The following is a 6,740-nucleotide window of genomic DNA, read 5'->3' as shown; positions in this document are numbered from 1 at the left end:
TGCCTACAGCATCTGGTATTCCTAGGTGGTCTCCCATCCAAGTATTAACCAGGCCTGACCCCGCTTAGCTTCCGAGATCAGACGAGATCCAGGCAGGTTCAGGGTGGCATGGCCGTAGACACAATCAAAAGTCAAAAAGTTAAAAAATAAAGTTCATAAAGTAAAAATGTTACAGTAAGCTGTTTAATTTATTATTGAAGAAAGAATTTTTTTCATAAATTTCTGTAGCCTAAGTGTACAGTGTTTATAAAGTCTACAGTAGTGCACAGTAATGTCCTAGGCCTTCATGGTCATTCACCACTCACTCACTGGTTCCCCCAGAGAAACTCCCAATCCTGCCAGCTCCAATCATGGTAAATACCCTGTGGAGGTGTACCATTTTTTATCTTTTATACCATATTTTTACTGTACCTTTTCTATGTTTACATATGTTTAGATACATAAATGCCATTTTTTTTTACAATTTCCTACAGTATTCAGTACAGTAACATGCTGTACAGATTTGTAGCCTGGGAACAATAGCCATATATCACATAGCCTAGGATTGTAGTGAGCTGAACCATCTAAGTTTGTGTAAGTGCATTCTGTGATGTTCGTACAATGATGAAATTGCCTAACGATGCATTTCTCAGAACTTATCCCTGTAGTTAAGCCATGTATGACTGTATTCTCTGTTCAGTTCCCCCATTCCCTAGAGCTCCTATCATGGAGACACCAAAAGAAAATGATCCAAGAGGTTAAGAAAAATAAAATGAAGCCAAGAAGGTGATATGGCTTTTAAATTGGAATTGCATTGAATCATGCCAGGGGTGACTTGACCTAACTCCAAAGACTGTCACTTCTACTCACTGTAAGCCACAACTACCTCCCAATACCAGTCATTTCCAAGTTTATTCTTTCTGAATTTTCATTCAAATATAATTTAGATTATAACTACAGTATGAAGATGAACTTTTAGAAAACCTGTCCTCAGTAAAAAAGCATGATGTTATCTTTTCACACTTCACCTTACATTTTAAAAAAATCTAAAACCATGGTTCTATATAATGTCTTCTTGTCAAGTTAAGATTACTATCCTCTTATAGCTGCTCTTAGAAAAAGTTGGGCTACTAGTTACCAATTTGCTCTCTTTGGGGTGGGGGGAAATTATATAAGCAGTTTAGAGAATTCTACTCTTTTCTTCAAGTGCTTAAATGTATGTGTTTCAATAATATATAGTTACTAATTACTATTCTAACTCATGATTATCCATTTTAATATCTCCTTCCTTCATAGAATTTCTTTACATTGGGCTATAAATATCCTGTATGTATGTATGTATGTATGTATGTATGTATGTATGTATGTATTTATTTATTTGCATTTGAGGACAATTTGATCCCCTAAAATATCTCTGCAACGTAAACTGTGTACTCTGGCCAGTATGAGACTCAAAGCCAATCAGTAGAAGATGATTTGTCTAGCTCCCCATCTATGTCTAGCATCTATTCTATAAAAATGCCAGGAGAATAGAAATATACTGAGTCTAAATATTTGATAAAGAAACTAATTAGGTTTTAGCTCCCATACTAAACCCTGGTACTTTCATATTGATCCAAAAAGAGGGCATCTCTGTAAGCATGTATATTCACTTCAGTATTAATATACATGAATTCATTCATCTATTCATTCAACAAACCTTTACCTAGCTGCTACTCTGGGCATGTAACTGTGCAAGGTGCTGGACATAAGTAGAGTAACACATTAAATCTTCACAAAAATATGAGGTAGGTACTGTTGTGATTCCTATTTTACAAGTGGAGCTTAGAGAAGTTATTTTCCCAAAATCACGGAACTAGTAAGTGGCAGAGCCACTCTAAAATAACTCAGACAATATAGATGACTTTAACTTAATCTTTAACTTGGGGAAGTGGTATTTAATCAAAAATCCTAAGCAGAGGAGTGGTAAAGCTTCAGGGAACTGTGGGCACATAGGATTACTTACTGAAACTTTTCTCTTACTACCTCCCCATTGCCATGACAAGATATTACCAACACTGTTGGTAGCACCGAATTTGGCCATTCGGGATCACAGTAACTGAGCACCTCTTTTTCAAGTCTTGCTAGAGTGTGAAGAGCTGTGATTTCTTAGGATCCCAAGATACAGTTCAGTAGAGTCTGATTTAAAAACCTAGGGGTTTTAGTTACCTTGTAAACCTGTTCCAAATTCATTATCAGGACTCAAACTTCAGTCATCCACAGAGGCTGGGCAGGCCCTCCAGCTCTGAGAACCAAGAGGACTAGCAGAAGAGAGGAGCAGCTTTCTCTTTATCTAAGGCCCATGCTAGGGTCCAAGCACAAGACACTGTGGATCTAGTGAGCATATGGGGATGGTAGACCTCAGAGAAGGTGACTCTCAGAATTTGAGGGTCAGGCTAGAAAATGTGTCCTGTTACTAGGAATCAACATGAACTTGCTCCACTCTAGAGGGTGGCCTAATTCTAATCAAACTGCCTTTTCTATGCTTTCTTCTTTAGACCCCTTAAGAGTCGAAGAAAAAATGCCCCCATTAATACAAAAAACAAAACAAAATAATAAATATTTGGTGGAAGGAATTCCCTTAACCAAGGAGATGGTCACACTCTTTGGGCATCATTTTTCTCTCTGAAAATAGACAAAACAATGCCAAGTATCTCCCCTGGGAGGACAGATGGAATGTAGTAAGCTGATTTTCAGAAATGCAAATAAGAAGCAGCAACTAAGACAGAATTAATTCAAATTACTATTTCCTGTCTGCTTGATTTTTAATAACTGAAGAGCTAAGGAGAAGGCCCTCTTTTTGCTCTTGAGAACTAGTTGAGGGTCTAAACTGAGCCTGTTTCAGTGTTGCAGCTCCCTTTCATCCAGCAGCTGTCCAACTTGGGGTTATACATGTTTCTGGCATTTGTAGAACAGTCTTATTTTTTGATGATCACACCCTATGGTTTTATGGAAGAAATTCAGAGTATAGAAGAAAGGTCACTATGAGTTGTGGGAGGTAAATCAGAATCATAGGGAGGAGGAGAATCTTTTATTTAAAAGATCCTGATGTGATTCTAAAGTGTATCCAACACTGAGAACCACAAGTTTAGATGGTTTCAACCTTGGGAGATTTCCAAGTAATTGGAAGTCAAGTTTATGCAGTAAGAGTAACTCTCTATACCAGGACTGTCCAATAGAAATATAACATGAGTCATGGATATAATTTAAAATTTTTTAGATAATGCATGGAAAAAAAGTGAAAAGTCACAGTAAATTAATTTCATAGCATATTTTAACAGCCAAATATATCCAAAATATTATCATTTCAACATGTAATCAATATTAAAAAATTGAATAGCTTTTTATTTTTTCTGCACTAAGTCTTAAAAGTTTGGTCTTCATTTCACATGTATAGTATACAGTCTGGACTGGACAGTAGGGCTAGAAGCGAAGACACTCTTCTACTATAGGAGTATATGTGAAAGAATATCCCCCAAGTGGGTATGGTTTTTGCCTCTCTATTGGCCACCACTCCAGAATGGCATAATATATAGTAATAAAGGTAAAGATGATTCACAGTCACTGGAAGGGCCAGAGCTGGAAGGGCCAGTAGATATTTGGTCCAAACTTTTTATCTATTAACAAAGGTACTGAGGCCCAAGAATGGAAGGCTTGTACCAGCTTGCACTGATAATTTGTGGCAGCACAAAGACTCTGGAGTCTTAAGCTGTTCTCACTTCTCTGAAAGAGATGGGTAATTGGAAAGATGGTGTCTGCCCTTATTCTCCCTTTTCTTGATTAGCAAAGAAACATTTTCTCTAATTCTCTAATACAACAAAGAAATTGATCAGAAGCTTTTTCATTTTCTGTTAAAAATTAAAATACGGAATTTTCACTTTGTTGGGATTTTTTTTTTTTTTTTTTTTTTTTTTTTAGTGCAGCAGACTTCGGACTGCTACTCGACTGTCATTTTCAGCACCCACCCAAAGAATGAGGTGGTTAAAGGGCCAAATTAACTCAGGAGGTCCCCAGTTGAGTAGAGTGATTGATTTCTGGAACAATCTACACATCTGGTAGGAACGATCAGAAGCCTCATTAACAGACTTATATTAAACAAAAGGGTATCTGTGACAGAGGAGGAGGACATGAAGAGAGAAAGGAAATTCCAAGCTTATTCCCACTTTTTCATGAGCAGTGCATGTGACTAATACAATTCCTCAATCCCATTTAAGGGTCTCTTTTCCATATTTTCTCTGGTTCCCAGACTCCATATAAAATGTAATGTAAATGAATTAGTGATATGTAAAAGAAAAATAGGTACTAAAGATCTCAATGAAAGACAATACACCAGCTCACTTTCTACCCTCCACTGTGTTCCTCCCTGTGCCACTGTGACCTAATTTTCAATGAGTGAACTACTTTTGGTCAGGAACACTGGCTATCCCTGTAGTTCTTAGTGAAGCAGTTTGGGAGCATCTTCCAGCTGAATTTACGACTGTCTGGAAACTAGGTGAGTCAATAATGCAATCTGACCATAAATGCCATATAGTCAATAGAGGAAAGATATTCAGCTTAAGGAACAAGAGGTCAGATTGCGTCAGGTCAGATTGTACAAGGCTTTAGTACCCCGACGACCTGGACTATTGAAAGGAGGAAACAAGAGTAACAGAGGCCAAAATCATCAAATGGGGAATGGCAAAGAGAAACGAAGCTAGGCAAGGAGAAGAGTTCGATGAGACAAGAGCTGTCTTCAATGAGCAAAAGGGCCATGTGTCAGCAGGAGATGACTTGCCCCAGAGTTCAGAATGTCCACCCTAGAGAGGCAGATTTTAGTCTAATATCAGGCAGAACTAACAAAGATGGCCAGAGAATGGATGGCCTACCTCAGGAAACACCAGTTCCCTATTCTTGGATATGTTCAAGTAAAGGGAAGGAAAAACTATTTATTAGAGACTTCAGTTGAGATATAGGGATTGCATTAAATGGCTTTAAGGGTTCTTTCCAACTCTGAGACTATATTATCACCTTCTCTTATTTGGTCCTCAGTCTCCAGTGGGGTCCTAAGAGAAGTGCTGGAAATTTTCCTATATTATAAATGAGATCATGGCTGAGCTCTCAACCTACCTTTACCAACAGGTGTAGACTCTCTTGGTTGGTCTGGAAACACAGTAGAAATTTCAAGCAGGAAGCTCGAAAAAAGCCCTGATTCCAACCTGAGCGGGGCTTGACCTAAGTCAGTTACAGGCATCTGCACAGACAGCCCCCATCCAACTAATTCGTGAAGCCCCACCCACAGGACACTCCCTGCTCTTCATCCTTACACACAGGCATCATTGCACCTGCCCCCAGATCTCTGTGTGTGACAGCCAACTCCCCTTTGCAGGCTCCCTCTCAAAAATGCACACGGTCAGTGGCATGTTCAAAGCCTCTTTAGCACAAATTCAGTTGACCAATCGGCATCCTTAGCCCTGTCTCCAGTCTGAATCTAGGTTGTCATGCATCCTGCCCAAGCCAAGTTGTTAGGCAGCTGGAAGTCCCAGATCTGAACTAATCACAGACCAGACATTGGCTCTTTGCTATTGGTTTATCGGGTCTGCAGCCCTTGCCTCAATCTGAAATTAATACTCAAACTCAGGTACAAAAAAAATTAAAGTAATGCAAATACATCCCAGCCACTACCCCCTCTGCATTCTGACACAATATAGTACTCCTCCCATTTCCCAACAGAGACATGCAACCAAATACACTGTATCATTTTAGCCAGGAAACCAAAAGCCTTCTTCTGGATACTCATTCCTAAAAGGCTACATCCCTATCTTCACTTCTGCCACCCACAGGAAACAGTCTTCAGCAATTTCTGATATGTGAAATGAGGCAAACTGTTGATCGCCGTGTCGCAACAGTGACGAAAGACATTGCCAAGATATTTCAAATGGCATTTTCTGTGGCCTCATTTGAAGTGCTACTTTCACCTCTCTATTGCATTATAGCAAAATCCTGAAATTATTTAAATAGACTCTCGGAAAGTCATTGACAGGCATTCTTGCATACTTAAAAACCACATGGTATTAGATGACATCCTCAAGGTCTCCATTGTGCCACTTTTCTCCTTCACATCCAGGAAAACGAGTTCCTTCATACAATGAAAATAAAAGTTGCCTTTTCTTACTTAGATATTGGCAACTCTGAATACAATTCTGTTTGGGGCAACAAAAAAACTTCTATGGCAATCTGAGGTGGCTGGCACCCTTGACCATTCCCTCCCCAACCCTGCAGGAGTCCTAGAAAAAGCCCTGTGGCTAAGCATCAGGAGCTCAGAGGAGCCTAGCTTTTTCAGCTGCACTTCCTGTCCTCGCTTCTCAACCCTTTAGCCCTGTCTGCATATCTGTGATTTCCATCCAAATGCCTTAACCCAGCCCTTTTGACAGAGATTTCTGAGGCACTGATTTTCTGGCTTTAGGACCCCCTGGGATACCAGTTTTATAGTCATGGGCCAGAGCAGCCTCATTGCTGGGCCCAACTCAGGCCTCCAGAATCCCCAGGCAGGTGGTTGCCACCCAGATTCCATGCTGGGTAGGAGAACAAATAATATTTGCCATCTGTTTCAATCTTTACAGATCACAAGCACTTCCATGAGCATTTCAATCTGATCCCAACAATTAGCTTTATCTAGGGTTAGGAAGGGCAGCTGTAACGTCACTGCCCTTTTACAGATGAGAAAATAGAGACAAAGGAGATAT

At 39.6% G+C, this 6,740-nt stretch overlaps 1 pseudogene; it reads right to left on the bottom strand.

Annotated features, from left to right (window-relative positions):
- Nucleotides 1-120, bottom strand: LOC111730517 (annotated as a pseudogene).
- Nucleotides 121-6,740: the final 6,620 nt, after the last annotated feature.

The sequence above is a fragment of the Pteropus vampyrus genome, unplaced genomic scaffold (genome assembly GCF_000151845.1).
Source record: "Pteropus vampyrus isolate Shadow unplaced genomic scaffold, Pvam_2.0 Scaffold318, whole genome shotgun sequence".
In the NCBI taxonomy this organism is placed as follows: Eukaryota; Metazoa; Chordata; class Mammalia; order Chiroptera; family Pteropodidae; genus Pteropus; species Pteropus vampyrus.
This window is presented reverse-complemented; position numbering and strand designations above follow the sequence as displayed.